The sequence below is a fragment of the Sinohyriopsis cumingii genome, chromosome 14, assembly GCF_028554795.1.
Source record: "Sinohyriopsis cumingii isolate HCF-2022 chromosome 14, ASM2855479v2, whole genome shotgun sequence".
Classification (NCBI taxonomy): domain Eukaryota; kingdom Metazoa; phylum Mollusca; class Bivalvia; order Unionida; family Unionidae; genus Sinohyriopsis; species Sinohyriopsis cumingii.
Genome location: NC_142974.1, coordinates 8,286,889 through 8,313,563, shown reverse-complemented (window position 1 = coordinate 8,313,563; position 26,675 = coordinate 8,286,889). Strand labels below are relative to the sequence as shown.

General features: G+C 35.4%; 1 long non-coding RNA gene across 1 annotated transcript; it reads right to left on the bottom strand.

Moving 5' to 3' along the window:
- Positions 1 to 7,750: 7,750 nt before the first annotated feature.
- LOC149783172 (uncharacterized) lies at positions 7,751 to 13,717 on the bottom strand. The gene is made up of 3 exons (XR_016413567.1): positions 13,235 to 13,717; positions 12,548 to 12,774; positions 7,751 to 10,122 (listed from the first exon to the last, which is right to left on the bottom strand). It is a non-coding gene; the product is annotated as an uncharacterized LOC149783172 (long non-coding RNA).
- Between the last annotated feature and the right edge of the window lie 12,958 nt (positions 13,718 to 26,675).

Here is a 26,675-nt window from a genome sequence, read left to right as displayed (position 1 = left end):
GAAGAAATTCAAAAAACAGAGAGACTAAACAAGGAGAAAGAAGAAGTCAATGAACTTTCTATTAAAGTGTTGTGTTGTGAATTGTGAATTGGATTGTAAAAAATGGATAAAAGAATAAATTAATGATATAAGGTAAGAGTCTTTTAGTTTTGATTTTAAAATAAGAACGTACACTCACGCACTCATACACAGACAAGTACTATAAGGGTAAAATGGGTGGGGGTTTTTTTTGAGTTATTGGCAAATTGAAATTGTATTTCTTTTCGAGAAATGTGGGTGGCCCTGAAAAGGACCTTTTTTCTCCTTATGGTGTAGGGGTGAGTTTAAGCAATCAACTTTAACTGCCTTATGCCTTTGCCACGGCCAAGGCCTACTTCTGGACTGCGTAATGTTGATGATGATAATGATTGGGTTGAAATCACTAAGGGTGGTACGGTAGGCTTAGTCACAGGGTTGACGTGTTTAGCTCGGGAAGGTCGTATTCTCTTCGGTCGTGATAAAGAAGTCTGATACATTTGTTTCAGACTTCTTAACTCCGCTAAAATGTCCAACAGTACCGTGACCGTTTGATTTTCACCCTCTTGTTTCTTTGCTGCTACTTCTTCTTGCTGTTGTTGCTGTTGTTTTTTTCTTACCTCTTCTTCTTCTTGCTGTTGCTGTAGGAGAAAAGCCTGTTCCGCTTCCTTTTGTCGTTGTATAAATTTCTCCAATTCTTCTTTCTGTCTCTGTCTAAAATTCTCCACTTGCGGTAATGAAGAAGGTAACGAAGGTTCCGGAACAAATTCTTGCGAGGAGAGAAAATCGACAAAATCCCAATTCACCTCTTCTGAAAGTAAGTCCGGGTTCCCTTGGGCGGTCTCCCCTGCTGGTGCACCCCATTGGATCGTTTTCTGAGTTTCCGTCATGTTGAATCACTGTCGCATAGATTGACTGCACACAAGCGCTAGCGAATCTATATAGACTACGTGACGTCACAGACTACTCTCTTCGGATTGGATGCGGGCTGACTGAATTTCGTAACGCGTGTTCGGATTGGTGAATGAACTCAATCCGTTTCAATCCTACCTCAGCCTATAAATAAGCGCAGTTCAGTGCATTGATTCACCTGTTCTCGTCGCTTCAAGATGTGGACCACAGTTGAGTCATCCAGCCTTGTGTCTTCCATGATGTTTAGGACAGACATGCTCATGTATGTCCGATCCAAGTGGACCGTTGTCCACAGGACAAACACCAGCCTGTGGATACGTAGGATCTACGTCGAAAGACAAGGATGCCTGAAAAGAGTGCTAATTTACGGGCCAACAGTGAGACGAAGCCTAAGGACAAGAAGAAGACCAATGGGGTGCCCTTTATGTTAATGAATACATTAACATAAAACCCAAAGGCCCTTTTCAGGGCCAGCCATATTTCTCGAAAAGAGATAGCCTTTCCATTGCCTACCCCTTTTTTATTTTGTTTTTTATTTTTTTTTTTTAAAAAAAAATAGAGACCCTCCCTGTTTCAATTTTACATAGACCCTATATAGTCCCAAGGGTTTTTGGCCATGTTAAATTTACATAGACCCTATACAGTCCCAGGGTTTTTGGCCATGTTAATTCCCATAGACCCTATACAGTCCCAGGGTTTTTGTCCATGTTAATTCCCATAGACACTATATTGTCCCACGATTTTTCTCCATGTTAAATTTACATAGACCCTATATTGTCCCAAGGGTATTTTTAATGATAAGTCCCATAGACCCTATAGTATCCCCATTCACTACTAACATTGTCACGAGCGTATCACTACTCAGTGACCTTGTGACCTTTGACTTTTTTGCCCCTTTTGTAACAAGAAGGGACACATTTTCATAAAGTCTTTTTCGTCGCACATTTTTTGACCGCTCCGGTAGCCTAGTGGTTAGAGCGTCAGCCTCATATGCAGGAGGTCTTACGTTCGATCCCCGGCCGAGTCATACCAAAGACTTACAAAAATGGTGCTAATAGCTGCCTCGCTTGGCGCTCAGCATTAAGAGGTTAGTGTTAGGACTGCTCGGCCTGGTGTCAGGATAATGTGACTGGGTGGGACATCATGCTACATGTCTGCGGCATGATATACCAGTGCTAGACATCACTATAAATAGTCACACTGCAGACATCGTTGCGATATGAATGAAAAATTGTTAAAGCATATACTACTCACGTTAAAAATCAAGATCACACACACACACACACACCAAGCTTTCTTGACATATATATTGAATACTGCATATCACTAACACCGTAGAGAGAGAGAGAGAGAGAGAGAGAGAGAGAGAGAGAGAGAGAGAGAGAGAGAGAGAGTAATATTTTATATTTCAATCTAGGTCCTTAAGGAGCTGCAGATTGATCAGGAGACGACGGAATTATTCATTATTTTGTTGAAAGATAATAATAAGAGAGTGATACATTATTAGCATAGATACTTGCATATCACAGACAATAAATTTCGCTATTACAGGGCACTCCTTGATGCTTAATTTACTAGGATGGACCTTCTGAGACGATCCTGCAGTCACAGCACATTTGCGAATACAAATACCAAGAATTCAGCGTTTGTTACTGGGAACTAGCGTGAACTGTCCATTATAAATGGTGAAAAAATAAATGACTAAATTTAGTCGTTGATTTCGCATGTTAATTTTAAAACACCAATGTTTGATTCAAGGTAAATTGGACGCAAACAATTTTGAAAACTCTGATTGTCTTGTTGTTGTGTGTGTTTTATGAATTTATTTCTTTCTAACTTTCCTAATGGCATTGTTTTGCTATTATATGTGCTCGAGAAATAGTTGAGAGCAGCAAATACGGTAATAAGCTGTACCATATTGTTTCAAAACCTTTATTCGGAAATGTTACATCAGGTAAAGAAAACATGTTATAAATTAGTGAGTTGTAACTTGCAGGAGTGACTTAAAATAAACATTTATGATCGTGCACTTGCACTGCTTTTGTATACAAGTATCATACATTCTCAGTAGTTATTATGTTTTGCATCTTTCAGAGTTCAAATCCTGCCATTATCATATGAGCCTATATTACGATTCTTACCTCATCCGTCGAGCTTCATCCGTCGTGCCTCATCCGTCGTGCATCATGCGTCGCCCATCATGCGTCGGCAATTCATTATCGATATTTAGAAAATCTCAAGAAACGTCGGATAAATTTGAACACTGCATAATTTGGGTCATTAAGGCAACTACTTTTTTTGTATTTGTGCACGGCTCACCTCCACTGTTTTTAGAAATATTTATTGTTCGAACAGACACATTTCCGTATATCATAATTAGGCACCTTAATTTCTCCATCGGTACAATACATTTTGAGCACCTCTGATCATTTAAACGCATCGTTTCACTTAAATGATTACCCACGTGTACATGCTTAAACTAGGACAACAAGCTGAACAAATATAACCTCAATGTATCTGGTATTTTTTTAAATTCCGCAATAGAACTCGTTGACATCGAGATACTCATTCCCATATATTTCTATTTAGATATTGCTTACTTGACTACGGTCTGTTTTAGAAATATTAAGAGTGTAAAATTACATACGATCTATAAATAGATGCTTTAGCATGTTTTGACATTTACCAATAATAGTCCTAATAATAAGACCTGTTAACATTTTTGGGTTAATATAGAAGTGCTCATTTTTAAGACTATAATGTTATTCTGGAACTACTAAGTTGTACAAAGCAGTTCTGGATGACGCCATTTTGTCAACATCAGGATTCTAAATGGGCCAGTATATTTCCTGTCTTGAAACTGTACGGAATGTTTCATTATTTTGGACCTTCATAAACCTTTATCACGATTATTTTGGATTCACTTCATAATAATGTAAGTTCCAGTCACAGTTTCATCTATAACTTTAATAATTACATTATTTGTTAAGTTTACAAGAAGACATGTTGGTTTCACTTCTTTCTGTTACTCAGTTTGTGTCATAGTGTCCTAACAATTAAAAAACAACATCTCAAAAAAAAAATGTTTAGTGAAATCACAAGGTCTTTCTGACTTGGTCAAATAATGTCGATCCTTCATTAAAGAATGGCTGCTGATACTTTATATGGCAATTCACTCATGCGTTATTTATTAGATAACATTTAACAGATTTGGACAAAATTTGACATCTGTTGCGTGGGAGTTGACAGCTTTTAAATAGTTAAATGTTATAAATAATGCTGATCGACAGTCACATATTGCCACTACTGCTAAAACTACAAATAAAAAGATAATAAATTTGAAAGGAAAATGAATTATTGGAACCTTGTTTCAAAATAGCCTCATCAGCATTTTGCCAACTTGGACAGCAAGAGTCCTGACATATTGGGAACGTAAATCTTGTGCAAGCAATGACACTGAACATGAAAATTAAAATAGATACATCAATAGAAAAACGTCGAAAGAATTATTCTCTTGACATTGTCTTTAGAGCTCATTGTTTTACAGAAAGTAACTTAGTGACCATGATTTATTGTATAACGCCTTTGGAATTTGGAAATGATGCAGATTTTCGCCAGGTCTGTAACATCAGGCTTATTTAGGTCTTTTGTTTGCTTTGTTTATTGGACTTTCTCAAAAATCGTGCCTTTCTTACAGTGGAAGACCATAGAATTTGAGTTAAACAAAATTTGACTATCTTCAGGAACCTATCTACCTGCTCCATATCTACCAACCCACATACACCTACCTACCTACCTACCTAAATACATACATACATACATATACACATACATACATACATACATGCATACATACATACATACATACATACGCACGCACGCAACACACACACACATACACGCATACATACATACATACATACACACATACACACATAAATCCATACATACAAACATGCATGCATACATACATACATACACACATACACACATAAATCCATACATACAAACATACATACATACATACATACATACATACATACATGCATACATACATACATACATACATACATACATACATACATACATACATACATACATACATACATACATACTTACATGCATACATGCATACATTGACTATCATTATTTTATGCTAGTAGAGGTTATCATTGAAATGAGACATTAGCCTTACGTTAACAGGAAAATTTCAAATATAATCATCGACTACCGTACATACTGGAATCGTCGACTATCGAACATATCCGAATCGTTTCCAAGATGATTTTTAACAATAGGAGCATCGATAAATGTTTTCTACACCACATGACCTTGTACCTCTGGAATGATCTCACCTATAACATACCTTGATATTACAGTGTCGTGTGGTGTAAATCAGTGGAATCTGCATATTTATGGATGATGGAGAGTACACTTTGTGCTATTTGAATGTATATAATCAGACGTATGCAAATACATATATGGAGAAAAATATACAAACAATTATCTGGATGAAATTTACATGTACTTTCAACGTACATTGTAGGTGCTTTTTAGTAATGGTAAAATGATTACAGTCGACAAAAAGATAAAGATTTATACTTGTGTTACTTCCCATAATTCCATTTGCTTGATAGGGAATTCACTCTGACCTTCATCTCCATCATAATTTTATAGATATCAAATTGTGGAGGCGGGGAGAAACACGGGCTCTTCACTCTTGAATTTCAAACTATGTCAGTTAGTCTCGTTATTTACACGAAAAACCTCTGATAGCTGGGGTGCTTTCAGTAAATGTAGCGTTACTTACACGAAAAGCCTCTGATAGCTGGGGTGCTTTCAGTAAATGTAGCGTTACTTACACGAAAAGCCTCTGATATATGGGGTGCTTTCAGTAAATGTAGCGTTATTTGGTGGAGTATATCGACAGTGGCTTAGAGACTCTACATACGAGCTTAGGTTACAAAGAACGGTTTCCGTCTGACATATATTTCGACCAATTTACACAATAGTATGGATTACATATATATTTGCAAAGAACATTATCATTTTGATGAGCAATGAGAAGAAAAGAATTTGAATGCTATACGAAATCGGAAGTTTATTATTCAACCATGTTGAACGTTCACCGGCGAGGAGAAGTCGTTCAGTAGTGATAGTTAGTCTTCTGCGCTGACATTGCAATTCAAGTATAACGCCGGCATTATTGAACGCAACCCCGATATTTGGGCATTAAACTGCATTTACACACAGGCTATTTTATTTGCCACGGATGTGAAAAAAATTTACTAAACTGTGAACTGATTGTGCATTATTGATCAGCAAGTCTACAAGTAATAGTTGTTCTCGTGTCTTCATAAAACAGTGTGAAACTTTCTTATACAATGCAAGTTTTACAGGTCTATCGTGTGATGTTCTGGTCGTGTGATATATATTCTATGCTAAGAACAAGGTTCGTGGAGTTCACTCTAGCAGTTATTGACACAGGAACACGTCGCAATAGGCTACATCTCTTTTGCCCATTTTGTACATAATTATTGTTGAGACAACCATAATTCGTACAAGAGCAGCTTCAGGGAGTCCAGTACAGCTTCGAGGAGTCAAGTACAGCTTCAAGGAGTCCAGAACATCTTCGAGGAGGCTAGTACAGCTTCAAGGAGTCCAGTACAGCTTCGAGTAGTCCAGTACAGTTGAACCGATATAGACTGTTTGCTTTTTTTACCGACAGCGCTTATGTAACCATCGGATAATTTTCCATTGCACCATTCAGGTATTTTAAATCAGCTTAGATAATAATTGGTACTTTATCTTTGTTGCAATACATCTGAGTATTTTTCCCAGAAACAGGCATAAATGCGCGCTGTTGTTTTTCACTGAAAAGACGTGACTTTGCATCCTTTTCTTATGCTTATAAACCGAAATAATTTGTTTAATTAGATAGCGATTGAATATGCGTCTCACTGACCTCATCAGAAACGTACCTCGCTTCAGAAGCAATGGGCGAATTATTTTAATTTTTAAAGTGTACAATGTCATGCACGATATTTTGCAGATGTTTCTTTAGTTGCTAATTTTTTGAGGCCTCAAACATCTGCTCAAGTTTAGTTCGTTCTATATCAATGAGCTCTGAATTTGTTTCGGAGAATGCTAACATATTATGTGCTTCTTTGATGCTTATATGATTAATTCGGAGCAATTTTCGTTTATTCGTCACATTGGTTATATTCCATTTGTTTGACAACAGGTTTATGACTTTGTTTTAGACTTACATAAATTGCTACATTATATGTTAGGATTCAATTGCCTGGCTACTGCTTAACATTTGTATGTAAACTACCACAAGCATTTCTTGAATAAACATATTCATAAATCAGCTAATGTATTTATATCTTTGTCAGAACAACAGTTTTGCTTTAGAGAAAATACAACCGCAGCTGCGGAGAAAAATCAGTACAGAGCGTTCCGTTGAAATAGTAATACAATCCTCTCCGTATGCAGTAGATTCGATTAGGTGGGCATTGATCGCTACCATAGACATGCCTGAATAAGTATACTTAGCGGAATTTCGTTTCTACAATCCCAGCCGAGCAGTATCAAATGGCTGGTATTGCCCGATCTGGGAACCCTTTTGGGGCGCTTCCATCAGGACAAGACTTTACCCCCATAGCTGACTCACTAAAAGCACATGTGTGCATGTGCGTTAGCGTCGAAAAAATTAAAAACGAAAAACAGGCAAAGGTCATCTATAGGAACAATTGTCATAAGTTAGAGGAGAGGACTGGATAAACGGCCACAAAAGTGACAAAAAAGCAAACGTCCCACATTCGTATTGCTGCTTTATTTCATGCTCACCAGATAAAAATAATTCAGGTTAATCAAATTCACAAAATTACAATATCTTGTATAACAGTAGAATCAAACTAAAGAACAACAAAAGTAAAATACTGTTTAAAATAAAGCATTTGAAAAATGAAACATCTTAACAATACAAACTGTCATAGAAATATCGGAAATAATCATGATTTAGTTGTGTGTGGTACCGGCCTTCATTAAAAATTTGCCTCATGCTTCTAACGACAGAACGAATGTATATTAATCCGGCACAAATTGTTAAGTGATAGACAGTAGCACTGCAATAGTAGCACAATGATTGGTAGATATTGTTTGGAATATTCCGGAGATTACTGCTGTAAATAACCGAACAAGATTCTGTACCCAATCGTTGTGTGATATCGATTCGATTCTCATTCTTTCTTTTCACTCGGCAACAACTAATCAATCTGAGCTCACTCGTTTTGTCCTTGGGGAGACAGCGCCAGTGGATAAAAGCCCGTGTAATATATTAGCAACGATACATGAGTTAAGTATTAACTTAGTTAAATATAGGTTTTGTGTCCTGCACATGACATTAAATATCCTGCAGGCGACTGACACGTCAAGGTAATTATATACATAACGAGTCTGAAAAATTAAAAAAAATAACTCAAATGGAAAATTACTTAAATGGGACAAATATGTGTATTTCATACTATATGACATATGAATTCATGCATATGTGTATCTATGTTTATAGAAATATATACATGTATGTATTAGCGTGCGTAGTATAAATATGTACGTATTTATGTATATGTGTTTGTATACCTGTACGTCTGGCTGCCTAACTGACTTTATTTTCTCTTAACGACTAGTGTTCAAAATTGTTTATTTTTCTACTCTCCGTGACAGTAGCCATATCTGATTGCACAATATCATCATTTAATTAAACGAAGGCTTCAATACCCACGTAATGTTTATTAAATTTGGTCCAGATATCTTGAATGCGTTTGGAGCAGTGAACGTATTAATCATGTTCTATTTTTAGTAACTTACGCCATTTCTAACGAAGAATCGATATGATATAAACAGATCGAAGAGACATTAAATTTCTATACATATTGTGCATGAGATGTTGTTTGAACTGATAGGCATCAGTGAGATTTGAATGCACAGTTTTCTACCATCGACTGGTCGACTATTACATTTTATTTAAACAGAAATAAGATGTCAAAAGAAGAAGAAAAGAGCCCAAATATTAAAACTAACGGAACCGAGAAGGTTCCATTTCATAGCTTTCTCATTTGCCTACAGTGAAATATTCAAGAAACTATTAGTCCCTAACTTTGACCCAAGGGACCATGTGCTATTTAAATAGGGATCCAGGAACGTTTATATAGAGGTCAAGGAGAGTTATTGACGGATTCAAAATATATTAGACGATGTATGGGTTTCATGTTCCCAGAATGAGAACCTAGTGTTAGAACTCCTAACAAAATTTGTAGCAAATTATGTTAGATCAAAATATAAGTTTAGTCGATCTGATATCCTTCAATTGTCGTATACCGACGGGTTTATTGAACTACTCAGTCCTACATACGAGTTCCTGTATAATTTAATTTTATTTGTTCCAACAAAAATGTTTAGGAAACACAGTACAGTTGGCCACGTAGAATGTGATAAGACTTCATGCCATAATGCTCTTAGTAAATGATGTGTGCAGATTGGTGCACCGTTCTTGACAGGTTCGAAATATCAAGTATGAAATGACCACGAGTAAACTAAAGCCGTAGATGCAAACGGACAAAGAACCATAATATTTGCTCGTTTGGCCCTGCGGCCACTTGAGCTAACAAGTCCTAGTTTAGTCACTGCGGTTTCTGTTTTGTCAGATATGCAAAACAGAACGACTACTGAAAATGTATGATACTCGTATACCAAAGAAGTGTATAATAGGTCAAATTCTTTGAAATGGAAAAACAAACAACTGAAATAACTTCATTAACACATTTTCATTACCCGATCAAACATTTCCTGGAATACTTTTTTCTCTCAACTATTTCTAGAGATACAATAGAAGCAATGCGACAAAGACATATATAATATTAGCTTATGCAACAAGGCTAATGATATTGTTTCTAATTTACTTGTGTCCTTCAACCATCAATCAACATAACAGTTTATAATTGGCAAGACAATAAACTGAATACTCGTCGATCTGTCTACCATGGTAAGATCACAAAAGTTCACAACACAGAAAGATGAATATTAGCATCCGTAAATGTTCTTGGTCTGCTTGATGTTCTGAGAAGTTCCATCCGTGGTAAATTAAGCACGAAATAGCTCCGTTTAATAATGAAATTTAGTTTCCCAAATGGCCTGAAAAATAAAATATCACATTCCTTTTAATGATGGCAAAATAACAGTAGCACAACAAAAGAACTCTGCTCCACCAGCCGCAAATCATGATCAAGGGTCCCAGCCCAAAAGAAATATCTGACGAAAGAATTTATATATATATATATATATATATATATATATATATATATATATATATATATATATATATATATATATATGTATGTGTATAAGTGTGTGTGTGTGTGTTTGGGTGTTTATTGCAAAGTGTCGAATTTTTAACAGTATTGAACCTTAAAGTTCAATGCATTGAGCATTACACTTTTATCACATTGAATCAACCTTTCTTCTTTTCTCCACCTCCCCCCCCCCCCCCCCCCCGGGGCAGTTTTAAGATTTAAAGGGATAGAATATATGACTGATATTCGACCACGGCATTGCTAAACTGTCCTGAGAAAGTAAACATTTGAGTTACCAACCACAATCGTTTAATAGGAACCCATGTCAACATATCATTTTCAAAGGGAAACTGATATGCCCCGTAATTCAAAGATTCTATGCTGTCTGAGATCTGACGGAAGAAATGAATACTTGGGACAATTTAGGAACCTCTGCTTACGGTTGGCAAGAATAAATTAACGCGAACACTTTGAAAGTAATGGAAATTTAAATTGACGACCATGGTCGAAATTTTCTAGTCTTAAAATTCCCTTAGAATGGAAATGGCTTCGATGTCGCCTAAAAAGAACAGTGATTTCATAGTTAAAGAAAAGTAAGGGGAAAGGGTGGTTGTCTTGTGCAAAAAGACAGAGTTTAGTGCTAGGAATTTTCATTTTCCCACGAATTTTTCTATATTTGATTGTTTGTTTTACGCAGATGTGTTTGATATGACTAGGATCCATATTATGTATCGTTTGTTCAATTTCATGGAAGTCTTTTATGCAATTTATCTCTTTAATTTTAAAGTTGCTAGTTTATTGATAGTATTAACGATTGCATGATATCCAAGTTTTCATATGTGTAGGATTTCATAGGGTTATATAAATAATTTTCTTGGTCTTTTACGACAATTTTGATTATCCTGAGTTAACGATAATCACATATTATATCTGGTTTTTAATGTTTGAATATTCTTATAAGTTAGGTATTGCTGTGAGCTAGAATTTGAGAATTTTGTGCAATAGTAATCGAGCATATGGTAGCTTAGGTAAAGAGATACGGTAACGTTTGATATACCGCTAATGAAGCGAGGGTAATATTATATCGGATTAGTTCAGAATATAGCAGTGTAGATAGCTAGTATGCTTCTGAGTAACGTAAATTTATGTACGTGTAGAACGTGGTACATACAGAGATCTAGGGGTAATTTTTTGTCCTTTAAGGAACAGCTTTCTGGGGGAAACTGGACAGTTCGAAGACGGAAGTCCAAAGAAAAGAAGCTACGAGTTCAGAATAAAGGACTAGGGAGTCTAAAAAGGGGTACAGCGTAGAGAATAGGAAGGCTCGAAGAAACAGGAAGACGCTGATACACGGTCAAGGGGGGAAGGTGATGCAATCAGTCGTTTCACCACTCATTATCATGATGAAATAAATCCAAATTAGACACTGCTATTAAATTCTACTGGCATAATTTAAATTGAGCTAGAATGTCGCTATTATTGTGTTTTGATTGGTTATTTTTCTTGTCTAAGGGTGCTATTATTGCATTATTTCTTCCCAATATTCTAGCTCAATTCTCTGTAGAAATTCTATCGTCCATTCCAACCGGGCTATAATATCGAGGGAGGTCATCCTCTAGATAACGCCAGCCAAATCCAATTAACCACCCCTCTTACTAAGGGGGCGACGTTATATTCACTATAGTTGTCAATGATGTATCTATAAACTGACATTGCCAATAATTTAACAACTTACTATACTACACTAGTAAAGGAGCATTGTATATGGCGACTGCGAAATTACGGCTAGCGTCTTATGTTTATCACTCTTTACTTAAGGTTTAAACTCAAAACAATTGTATGTGTGCTAAGCAAATCAAAGAACCCGTTAAACAATATTTAATATTGTACTAATTAACATATAAATCATCTTACCCAAGTAATGTTTTAGTGCGCATCATCAAAGAGGAAGTCCTCTTGCTCGATGCACGTAATATAAATGAGAACTGTATTTAAAAAGGTATTGGGCCGAATAGAGCAGATTCTCCAACCAGTGGTATCTTACTACTGCTACTACTACTACTACTACTACTACTACTGTTGCTGCTACTAATACTATTACTTCAATCGTTCGGTAATCTGAGTTAAATTATATAACATAATGGTAATTTGGGTGTCTTTCAGAAGCGAACAAATTTCGATTTCAACCCCAAACTGAGATTAGTACAAATACTACTTCTAGTCTTCAGTAATGTGAGTCACTTAAATAAAAGCAAACACCAGCTTACTGAACCGATGTTCAATTTCCAAGCCAGGGCCAAGGCATCGAAGCCCCAACGTGGTAACGAGGGATCATCATCTCTGAAACTTCCACCTCCTGAACAAAGTATCCAGTATGTGCTACCCCCGAGTCTATTAAATTCATCTGTCTCACAAAATTGGTTGTGTAGTTCTCCATGACTCAAAGAGTTTCACGAAACTTGTGGACGTTCTACAGGATTAGGAGGAAGTTGACCTATAAAACACAACATTGCAAAATATGAAAAAGAAATGCACATTGATTGGTTACACAAACCTCAAGGTTAATGTGTCCACTTCTTGTGCACACAAAAAAATGTTTTGCCTTTGCTATCACTACCTAATTTTCGAGTCTATCGATGTCGTATAGAATAGGCTGGTATGCTTGCATTTAATTTTACAATCTCAGCAAACACACTAATACTACACAACCCTTGGCTTACATTCATATTCTTTCTGACATAACTTGTAAAACCTTAACTTTATCCGTAAGAACACATCATGTAAATATATATATATATATATATATATATATATATATATATATATATATGTGTGTGTGTGTGTGTGTGTGTGTGTGTGTGTACCATTTCCAAAACCACGGTCAAATAATTACATGTGGCTTCTTGTTAACGTTGCAAATCGTTTCGTCTAAGGATGGAGAAATAAGATATTACCTTGCCTTGTTAGTTTCGGCACAAAATAATCCTTTGAGATGAGGGATCTTCTGCAAGTGGCATGGAAAGCTTGCCCTTATATACACTCGGGCTGTCATTCTACCCTGGTATATCCTGCACATGGCTTACATTGTACTTTACACCAAAACCAGAATAATCCAGCCCCTACGCTCATTCACCATAACAAGGTGCGGTCATTGTGACCGCAATGTTATCCAAATGCTGCACGTTGTACTTTCTTATCTTTAATAGTCCATAGCACTTAACAACACTTTCAGATTATCCTCTTGTTGTTGAAAGTGCATTTAAAGTTGTAATATATCTGAAATGTTCCTTACTATCGCAGAACAATAACTTAGTTTTACTTTAAATTTTTATCATCATAAAATCTAGTTGCAACATTTTGGCACGATTCCAAATACAACTAAAACCTTAAAAAGGTATTCTAATTTTTTATTAAAAAATTTTAATGGACTTTTGATGAGCACATGCAGATTTCGTCATCTTGTAAGAATCTGTCAATTTCAATTTCAAATAAATTTTTCACCAATCGTTGAATGGTTTTAACTGAATAGCTTCATACACTCAAGCACGAAACAACGTTATACTGCGATGGACGCATTCATGTGGATCCTCACCAACACAAAAACACTGTCTATAGATTTCCGTTATTGGGACAAACTGATATATTTTGCCCTGCCTGTGTGCCTGCCCATCAGTCTGTCAGTCTATCTGATTGTCCCTGCTATGTGAGACTTTGCAATATTTTATTTTGTATCAAGCACTCCGGGAATTCAATTAATTCTTACGTAAATTATAACTGAGTTTAAACTTAACATTTATACAGGTAAAATGAGTTTTAATAGCAATGGAAGTAGTCTTGAAGATAGAATGGCGGTACAGATGACAAGCTGGAAGCCATAGAGAAACGGACAGAGACAGACAGACAGAGACAGAGATATTGATGGAGTCCGAGGAAAAAAAAGAAAGATAATGAACAAACAATATAGCTATAGCCTCTATTTGTCTGTTCCTTAGGAATAATTTTGCTACCCAAATTATCGGAATGTTGAAGAGTAATTTTCAAACTATTCCTATGACTGCATACAGTCGACCTAAAAATCTCGAGAAGTATCTGGTACACAAAAAGATAGTTTCACTGAAGACCACACATTCAGGTACATCCCACCGCAAAGGCAAGAGTTGCCTTAGTTTGAAACATATGCTGGAGACCGTATTGTTCTGAAGTTCGACAACAGGAGTTTGATGAAAGATCAATCAGAAGTTATGATATCGAGCCAAGAATGCAACTACAATTTTAAACTCATGGGGAGTTCATATTGAGTGACAAAATCTAACCTACCGTTTCAGTCTTATCAGAACTGTGGCTAGTAACATGTTTATTATTATTATTATTATTATTATTAGTTTGCATTATCCAAGTGTCGGGCATATTTCCTTTTGAACCTCTTAGTATAACTCTATTGAGATATAAATTCATTTTGTGCTTGCCTGCTTGTCCGCTATATATAATTAGCTTTCAAGCTGTTCGCTCCCTGTGTGATAGACGCAATAACCCCATCGGTTACACAACCTTTATTGTTATTTCTCTTGCTATACATTCGCTGTAGTCATTCTAACATTTACGAGTCCAAACTTGTTCTTAAATGTGTTTGACTTAATTAAGTGTCTGTTTTGTTTATTTTATGTATGTAAGCTGTTTAGTCTCTTGAGAAAACGTTTGCTAAGCTCCAAATGTTGGTGGATAATTGACGCCGCTATAAATTTCGTGACAACATATATACAGATCAATGAGATAGATAGATAGATAGATAGATAGATAGATAGACAGATTGAAGCATACGTTAATACCATGCAGACGTCTGGATACTTTGATCGCCATGTACGGTAGTTAGTTTGTAAGAAAGTAATATAACAACATTGTTTTATTGTGCAATGCTATGTATACATTAGCCTCCGTTTTGCATCGGCGAATTGCACCTCTCAAAACAACATTTTATAGAACTCAGCAAAAGTTTAAAATTTGATAGTATGGATGATGCAAGTATGTTTATTACTTTTTAAGTTTTATAGATTTGGTTTTCAGTATCAAAATAATGCACAAGAAAATATCCGCCATTTTGTTATGTGTCAACACCAACACAGACCAACGTGGCGGGCTGGCTGTCCTCGTTACTAAAAGTAGAACAAAACCCAGAGATCAGAAAATCTGCCATGTTTGGCTGTATTTTGTATATACTTGGCGTATTTCGAAAAATCGTCCCGCCTGCTTTCATTTCACACTTATATTGTATAAAAAACTTGTCTTTATCAGTTGTTAAAAAACCTGATGCAGTTGTATAAAGCAGAAATACCAGTGATATAATAAGCTACACTACCGGAGTATATTTCTTTTATCGCGACTACGAACTTCGGGCTATCGTCTTATGTTAGTGTCTTTAATGTACAGTTTGAACTCTGATGTATGTTTGCTTAAACGATCAAAGAATATATTAAATCAATGTCTTAATTAATAAAAAATATCATGAAACCATATCTTCGTCACATTTTAGCCACATAATCAAAGAGGAAACATGCAAGTAATGTATATGAGTACTGTAGTTAATTAGGTATAGTGTCAAATAGAGTAGATTCTCCAAAATACTAACATCTTACAACTGCTAATAGTAATATATTTCCGTAATTTCAGTCGTATGATGAAACAGCATAGCCATTTCGGTACCTATCATAGACGAATAAATTTCATTTCAAGCAACTGCAACTAGTAGCACTACTCTTCCGTAATCGCATGCACTGATGTAATAGTAAATACCTACTTATTTATCCGACATGTAGTTTCCCAGCCAGGACCGAGGCATCGAGGCCACAACGCGGTAACGAGGAAGTATCTTATCCGCAACCTTCATTTCCCGATGAACATACCCAGCGCATGCTGGACTCAAGTCTATTGCATTCTAATCTCTCACCTAGCATGTTTTGTAGATCTCCATGAAGAAAACGTATAGAGTTCAACGTCCTAGTATAAATTCTACCAGCTTATGAGGATCTTCAGGTACTATGGACAGAATTTTAAATTACAAAACATAATATACATTGATTAGTAAATATTCACTATTGCGTGAATGTTCCATTCCTTGTAATACGAAACACCTATTACATATACGCTTTGGTTCAGAATATAATTCATGTTAATTCTGAATATTTTCAGGAATCCACCTCTCTCTGTCTTCTCTCTCTCTCTCTCTCTCTCTCTCTCTCTTCCATTTTATTTGTATTCATTCACTATCATTTTGTAACCGAATCAATTTATTCCGGTTGAAAAGGGTATAAAACGCAAACCCAGTTATGCCTTGACTGCAGCGATATATTGTAAACATTTAAAAGCCAGTATATGGTTTAATACCAAAAAGAACAAACCAATTGCTTGTACGTTTCGCCAACTCGTTGATCCCTTGATGTTTGTGCTTCGGGTTGTCCTACAGCAATGATAACACGCACAATATGAAATATTCACCGATAGAACAATACTACCAGCAACTGAAATAGTTGCAATAAAAACAGAAGAAATTGGGGAAGTAGGAACGGAAAGACAAACGAAAAGACCAGAGATTTTTCATATAACCCACAGCAATAAACTACATGGAAACTATATGCCGTGCTAACAATGAAAACCTACCGACGAACGTTACAAAGAACCAGGTATAACTTTTCCGTTTACCACATTTAGATGGAGCCAGTGGGCCGTTTTCAATAGAATATAATTGGATTTTATTGCGTGACTGCCAAACATATTGAGAAAGAGTTTTAATTTTCCCTATGTCTGAAATGGAGACGGTCGGTGTCCGTGAACTATGAACAACAACAAACAGCATTTAAATTATATACATTGATTGATAATATCCTAATGCACAGCCAAACTTTCAAATATATGACTCTTTCGTTTGTGTTTACAAGAAGTTAATTCGAGAATTAAGTACACTAACAATGACAGCTAGTAATGTAAGAGACGAATCTATTGAATGTATTTACTATGGACTTGAAAGGGGAAATAATAAATTAAATTAAGACAAATACTGAGAATACAAAAAGTAAGTATAAAATGGAAAAAGAACAATAAAGATAGCGACATATTCGTCAATTTAAGTTAACGAGAACCATAAACATTTAGCTTTACTTTACTAGCAAAAATTTATGCTTGCTCAATCCATTGCAAAATTTGTTTTATATTTTATGTATTTTGTCACTGGTGCTATGTACAAGCTTGTTCAGGAATCTACATTTTTCTAATTAGCTAACAGTGATGTCATATGTACCTATCACACTGTAACGTCGATGAAAGAACCGTTTATCATAATTGTTTACTTTTTATTTATGTATAACGAAAGCAACGTTGTGCTCATTTTCAGCAGTGAAGATGGCTAAGGTATTGGTGATGGTTGTAACAGGATTGGGAAAGCATAACATATAAATAAGTAGATAAGATATATATTTATAATGCATACGAGCAATGATTGAATCTGACGTCTGACTCGTGTTAATAAAGTCCAAAAGTGGATAAATCAAAAAAGGATGTACTCAAAGCTCGACGATGAATATAAGAAAATGTTATATATTATTGGTATATTGTGAAGAAGGGAAATATTTAATATTGAGTGAGAAAGTACAAGAAATGAAAATTTGAGGAAGTATTTTCAAGCGCTTATATGGATCAAGTCAAGGTGAGTGGCCTGTATAACATATATTAAACAATTTTCATGATTGGTGTAAATAAACGTTATCTAAAGGCTAGCATTTTGTCTTTTATAAACACTGGAAGATAACATATCAAGAAATCTCGTACATCGACCATGCCTTCATTTCTTGCAACAAAATCTTGACCATGCCACTTGGTTTGAGACTAAAATTGCGCCTTATATTGCAACACCTAATGAGCCTATATGTTTGTACCCACGTATTCGATGTTGTTTTTCACACTAACCTGAGCAGAAAGCCATTCCACAGGTGCGTCACTGCCTTAACTGAACTCAGTTTACTCTAGCAGGACTGCCCTAACCACGCACTTATTTCAGCATGTACAATCAGACTGGAATACCAGTCACTCTCTGGAATACCAGTCACTACCTCAAAGCCTGAAACAAGACAACATTTTCAAAAAGACATTGGACAGATCACACCAATGTGTTGCCTGAAAAACCAATATCGATCATAATGGTTTCTTAACAAACAAAATCAATCCTAATTATAATTTTACTATTCCTATTTCGGATCAATTACAAAATGTACTTTCAGGCAATCTTTGGATTAATTCACTTAGTATGGAGACTTTGGATTCATTTATGACTCTTTCTTTCCAACTATAGTTGGGATTAATTCCCAAAAGACCATACATTGAAAACATGGGGCTGAGCACAAACATTACCTACAAGGCAATATAGGTATCAATTCCAAAAATATACTTGCATGCGAACATAGGATTGATTTCATTTCTTACCCGGATCAGTAAGAAGTATTGGGATCAATCTCAAGAATATATTAACAAACTTTGGATTAACACCAAACATCTTTTTCCTGGCAAACTTGGATTAGTCTAAAACAATCACTTTTGGACAACTATGGAATAGATACTAAATACTCTTTGTAAGGAAACTTGGGATCGAACCCATCAATGTCTTACCAAACGTGGGATCAATCCCAGAAATATTTTACCTGGCAGACTTGGAATCAGTCGCAAACTAACTTTTACTCAAGCTCGGGATCGACACCAATTACCTCTTTATAAGCGAACTTGGGATAAATCCCCAACGTCTTTGGCAGGCAAAGCTTTCACTGAATTGAAACGATTTCTTTCAGAAAATATGACATTGATCTCAATGAAGCACATTCAAGGAACTGAATCCATAATCTATTCATCTTCAAAGCTGGGGTTCTTCTCGTGAATTTGAACATTTTACTGTACTGCACCTCCAAATATGTTGTTTATTTTGGGACCAGTTCCAAAATATTAGAGCAAAAGTCAAACGTCATATCAAACACCTCTAATAATATGATTATATTTGACTAAGTTTATTGGAACATTTCTGGAGAATATCGTTTCAAAAGAGGCATTACGCATGTTTTCACAACTTGTTCAAAATCATCACACTTTTATATTTAATTTATGATGGAAATTGTTGCATTTGAATTAACTAATAATAATAATAATAATAATAATAATAAATGTTTCATGTTTCTCTTATTAAACACAATCGACAATTTTAGATCAATCTCTATTGAAAACTATTTCTTTGCAATCACTTAAACTACCTATCATGGGTAGGTAATCCCGTGAGATTAGACGGCAACCCTTACAATGGCACGTCCAGCGCAAATCAAACTCTTGGCATGACTACTGATTCTATGTGAGTAGAAGTCATACTGAATTTCGAAACGGACAACTACTAAACTCACCGTCTACTTTGGGATAGAGATTTAAGCAAGCCAACATTTTAATACAGTAAATACTTTGAAGACATTGCTTATAGTAAAAATTTATCTAAACTGAACTAAGTACGGGGACTAAAAAACCAGAAGAAGAAACAAATAGATAGTAATGTCAGCTTTCCAAAACTTGTATAACAAAAGATCTGCAATGGAAACAGACAAAGTCAAGATTCTAGTGGCCTATTTTAGCGAGGGCATAACGAAAAATCGACCTCTTTAGTGTTAAGCCAGAACATAGTACAACTTGCGGAGAAATATTGAAACACATGTCTCAGATCGCACTTTGCAAACAAGAATTACCAACAGAAAATATTATAAATATAGACATGATATTCAAGATTGGAGTCTGGTTTTTGCGATATACGACGTTATTGTTGTCGACTATTCTTGTTGTTATCTTGGCAATTCATGTTGCTGTGGTTGCTAGGACAATATTGGTTGAGGTATATGCCGTGTCATATAGTCTTCCCATAAATTGTCATCTTCTTCAGTTCATACTTCCCTAAAAGAATCAAGCATAATTGCATATTGATTCCACTGCTCATCTGTACAATGTTTCTTTCTAGTAAATTCCCTGTATACCATGTTTGGACATTTAACGTTCATGTGCTTATCATTTCTCTTTGATGTCATTTTCAACATTTAATTATTCCAGTCACCGGTTCTGTTAAAAGCAACATAGATATAATGTTTTAAAAATCACCTGGCGAGCTTTATGGTTCAAGTATTTTGCAAGCACGCAAATGGCCCCTCTAATTTCTCCAAAGTCTTCATTAAATGTAACGATTGCTACTCTCTCTCTCTCTTTCTCTCTCTCTCTCTCTCTCCGAAGTAGCTTCTGATGCGAGACAAAATGCACAATGATACAAGTGACACAAGTGGTTTAATTTGTACATTCAATCTTCACAGTCCTGGTGATGCCAGTTTTACAGTCTAATACCCATTCCAACAGAGAGAAAATAACACAACACTATGGGAATCCATTCCCATTTATAACGTCTGTTGGATGTCATTCCTTGCTAAACATCAAGAAGACTAGATCGTCCATGGTATCCCGCCATCAAAGCGATGTAGAAAGTGTGATCTTGATAGGAAAATGAAAATTCTTCACTTAATAATTAATTAATGGTATGAACAAACTTCGTAAATGGATTTTGGAAATACGAGCAAATGTAAATAGACTGTAATGAAACCCTTAGTATAAATTTTACATTATTATGACCTTGATCCGAAGGTCAAAATGAAAGGCATGCATCTCACCCAATAATTCATTTAAAATATCAGAACAGATTATCAGTAGATTACGAAACTTTAAGGAAATGAAGAAACTTTGATCACAACCTGAGATTAAATTGTATGCGACAGTGACCTTCATCAAATCTCAAAAGGCAAGCTTGCGTGCAAACGAACGAACGAATAGTCCTAGTTTGATAACTATACAATCCAAGACACCTTATCGCAATTTTCCTATTAAAATGGGACATGAATTCCAAGGGAAAGGGAAGGACATGTACAATAAGCTATAGCCACTTCGCAATCATTCTTGTCAGGTATGACGAAAACATATCAAGGACATCCAGAAATGTATATCTAAATGAAATTTGTTAATCAAATTCCTAACAAACTGTTGTAGATACCTCCGTCGCAGCCACATTCGATGGCAAAATGACATATTTTGTCTCGCTTTATGGAATTAACGTGTCAATACTTTCTATCTAAACTGATGTTTAAAAATCACATTACGTGCAGACGTGCTTGCTTGGCTTGTGTTCATACTTTTCCATAGTGCACATTCGTTTCACGGTCAGTAAAATTTCTTTCGGATCTTACACAAATAAAAGAGCTGGTATGTAAATACCTCTTTATGTTCAAGTATCAGAGTTACATTCAAAAACGTTGGTGTTCCAAATAGTCTGCACTGTAAACGCTGAAAGGTAAATCTCACTACCAAAGGGCCACTCCTCTCAAATGATTTTTCAACATAGTGGACAAATACTCGCATCGATTTTCAGAGCATTCAGTTTTCTTTTTTTCTAAATCGTGTTCATTATCTATGAATAGTACTATTCCTCAGCAAATCTATATTTAATCGATAATGTCGAGTAAATAGGTCAAAATGCACTTTAGACTTATGCCATGCTGAGTAACTTAGATTACCTACGCCATGCCAATGGCTACATGTCTTGGCAAGCTGTATATTCTCATCGATAATGTTATACACTCAGTCCTTTAGAATGGATGTCTATTCAGTCATGATCAGACCTAAAGTTTACCTTCTTCCTGCAAACCAACAATACTCGAATTTGAAAGATTACAAGTGGATCTTTAATGCACTGCATAATCTCTTAGCTATTGTCGATTATGTATGTCGGTTGTGAAGTAAAGCATTTGCAGATTGTACAACTGTCGAAATAGTTTGTAGCATGGGACGTATGTCAACCTGGGCTCGATAAAACTAAACCAGACTTCAATTCATTGGAATGTTCCACGTTAAACCTATATTATTTGACTTGTTATAACGATTACTGAGAAGCCAAGAAGACTATTCCCCTTGTTTCCCTAGCTTGTTAAAAAGACAATCGAGAATAAGCTCAAAACAACAAACACAGATATTATGCGTCAACATAATCATTGTAACCTAAATTTAGCAGACCAATAGAGATTGAAGTTTTGAAAATCCTGAAAGATCTGCTAATATAAATTCATTTTAATAGACATTTTAATACATCTAGGTTTTTGAATTTGGGCTTGAGTTTGGGTTTCGTTTTAAACATTCAAAACATTTAAGGAAAATGAATTTAGGTATGCAATACATGCCATCATCTAGCAAGGTAGTATCCAAGAATTATCTCTAATCTGTACACTTCACACAAAATTGAATTATAGAGTGTTGATCTGTCTCATCATAATTATGCAAATCCTCTAGCTACGTTTGAGACGTTCATCCAATCTTATATAATTATGTTTAGTGCGGGCGACTGGTACGTCAATGCATTTATGCGTGACAAGTCTGCAACATTAAAGGGCGTAGATGAAACAAAATTATACAAATGATAACATTGTAAGTATTTCTTACTAAATGACGCATGAATGAACGTATGTGCGTATGTATGTTGATATGTATGTATCCATACATGTATTGTTTGTTCTTGTATCGACGTTTGTGTGATTGTTGTTATGTCTGATTGAACACATTATTTCTGCTAAATCTGTGGTTTATAGAACATGTTTAATCCGCTTATATTATTAGTGACAGTGACCATATTTGATTACATAATATCATAATAGCTTCAATACCTACGTTATGTTGGTTACACATAGTGTTTTCTGACCAGTCTATGTATTGATAAACTTCTAGTGCTCTTAACAGCCCCAATGTTTTACAACTAATCCTTATTTTTGAACAAATTAGAAACACTCATGTTTTCTATAAATATTTGGTTCTGAGATATTGTTTTTGTTTTCAGACGCGGTAACAATATCAGTGAACTCATCGCTGAACAAGTAAGGTTCGACTACACAGTTTTATAAAATTCGATTGGGTAAATAGCATGCTTTTCTTCCCAAAACAGAAACAAAACTTTACTAAAAGAAGAAAAGACCCCAAATATTACAAATAACGGAATACCTAAGGTTTCACTCCATAGCTTAGCTATTTGTCCAGGTCAAATGTTACAGAAAATGTCATTTTCGATCTTTGACCTATGAGATCGTATGTTATTCAAAGAAGATCCATGGCGTCAAACTTTTTTATTAAATAAATTAATAATAATTGAACGTATATCAGATGCGGAAGTGGATAAATGGCCTCTATGTGAAAACATACTTTCACAACCCAACTAAATGTCTACCACATTATTTTTGGATGAAAATATTAGTTTCGTCAAGCACTTTTCCTTAAATTTTCGTCTCCATAAAAGTGAATTAAAGTAAGCAGGCATACACACCAGTTCCCAATTATGGAAGTTTTTTTGTTCAGGGAAGGATTGTTTGAGAAAACAGTGGATTGTGCTATGAACAAAATGTGAAATGACTTCATAATTCATTGGTCACCGAAAACGTATGATGGAGCGTTAATCCGCATGATCGAAACGAAGGACGACGCAACACTGACAAAGAACCATATAATAGGCTCTTTTGGCCTTGCGACCACGTGGGCTAAAGAAAGCCTACTTTATATATATATATATATATATATATATATATATATATATATATATATATATATATATATATATATATACATACATATATATGCGTGTGTGTATGTGTATATGTGTGTACAGAGAGTAAAATGATAAACAAACTACTATTGTCAGTATTGTATTTATTAACAATTTTTTTCCACAACACAGTACAGTATCTTACTGGAATATTTCATATAGCGACTAAGAGCTGAGTGTTATCGTCTTATGTATATAACTTTCTACATAAACTGTTAAATCCGAATTGTATGCGTGCTGAAAAATCAAAGAATCATTACACAATATTCAATGTTATATTAATTAAGATATCGGAAACGTTACCCACGTTATACCTTTAGTCTACCATCATTAGGAAGCCGTTTTGTTTCGATGCAAGTAATTTGTATCACCAATGTAGTTAAATAGGAAAGGATTCTCCAAGAACTGACATCTTAACACTAGTACTACTAATACTAATACCACTAGTACTGCTGATACTAATACCACTAGTAGTACTGATACTAATACCACTAGTACTACTCATACTAATACCACTAGTACATCTGATACTAATACCACTCGTACTACTGATACTAATACCACTAGTACCACTGATACTAATACCACTAGTACTGCTGATACTAATACCAATATTACTGCTAATACTAATACCATTAGTAGCACTGATACTAATACCATTAGTACTACTCATACCAATACCACTAGTATCACTGATACTAATACCACTAGTACTACTGATACCAATACCACTAGTACCACTGATACTAATACCACTGATACTAATACAACTAGTACCACTGATACTAATACCACTCGTACCACTGATACTAATGCCACTAATACCACTGATACTAATACCACTAGTACTACTGATACTAATATCACGAGTACCACTGATACTAATACCACTAGTACCACTGCTACTAATAACATTCGTACCACTGATACTAATAACACTAGTACCACTGATAATAATACCACTAGCACTACTGATACTAATACCACTAGTACCAATGATATTAATACCACTAGTACAACTGATACTAATACCACTAGTACCACTGATACTAATACCACTAGTACTACAGATACTAATGCCACTAGTACCACTGATACTAATACCACAGTACTACTGATACCAATACCACTAGTACTACTGATGCTACTACTATTACTACTAGGGCCCTGATGGCTGAGTGCCTAAGCGCTCACTGTTCCCGATCACTGCCATCTCGCCTCTGTTTGCGTGGGTTCGAATCCAAGGCTTGGCTAGCGTGGGCACGTGGTAAAGCCTGCCTGTAGCTTCTCGTGGGTCGGTTGTTCTTCCCTGGGTTTTCCGGGGTTCTTCCTCCACCAATTATACTGGCCGCCATGTATAGCCTATATTTTGCTGAAAAATTATGTTAAACCCTAGAAAAACAACAACAACTATTACTACTACATTTCTCTAATTTGAACCGCTAGATTTAATAGTAAAGTTCTTTCGTAATCTTTGAGACGAGAACAAATTTTATTTTCAACTGCAAACTGGCACTATTTCAAATACTTTTTTTACTTTATCTCAATCTCAGTCACTGATGTAATACTAAAATAGCGACTTACTGATATGATATTTAATTTCCAAGCCAGTGCCAAGGCGTCGATGCCACAACACGGTAACGAGGGATGGTCTTCCCCGCAACTTCCTTTTCCTCATCAACATATCCAGCGCATGCTCCATTCAGCTATATTACCTGTGTAGTTTCTTCATGACGTAAACAGATAGCCTCACGTTCTTCTGTAAATTGTACAAGCTTAAGAGGAACTTCAGCTATAAAAAATCAACATTTAATAGTAAGACATTCACATTGATTTGGTACAAATAAGCTATGAGGTGCATCTTCCGCTTCTTGCGACACACGAAACCTATTTTGTGCAAGCTACACTTCACAGTATAGAAGCTTACACGTATTATTTTCGACAGTACTCTCTCTCTCTCTCTCTCTCTCTCTCTATATATATATATATATATATATATATATATATACATACATACATACATACATACAAGCAGATACATACATACATACATACAAGCAGATATAAACACATACATGCATGCATACATACATACATACACACAGACATACATACATAAATACATACATACATACATACACACATACATACATACATACATACATACATACAAGCAGATACATACATACATACAAACATGCATACATACATACATACATACATACATACATACATACATACATACCCAGTGAAGCCTACATATATATGAATAAGCTGTTTTTCCTGAAGAAACTCGGTAGATTACCTGCAGCCTATTTTGTAGAAGAAATTTTTATTTTTACTCCGCCCCTTCCAATCTCCAAAACCAAAAGTAAAAACAAAATAAACTAGTATTTTTTCTAACATTTATATAGTACTAAAAAAATATCACTTTAATAGATCTTTATAATCGTCTATATCATGCCAATTCCCAGTCACACAGAAAAACGTGCTGATACACGTAAAGCCCATACCTCATATGAAACTGCCTTGAAGTGTGACCTAACGAAAGACGCATAGAACAATAGATTTCAGAATCTATTTCTCGACTGCAGTTTGGTCAGGTCTGGATCATGGATAGCTACTAGGAAGTTTCCAGCTTCTCTTGAATCATGTCAAGTTGTTACCAGTATCGTGTCCAAGCTGTGTTCATCTATGGATGATGCTGTTTCTGTACT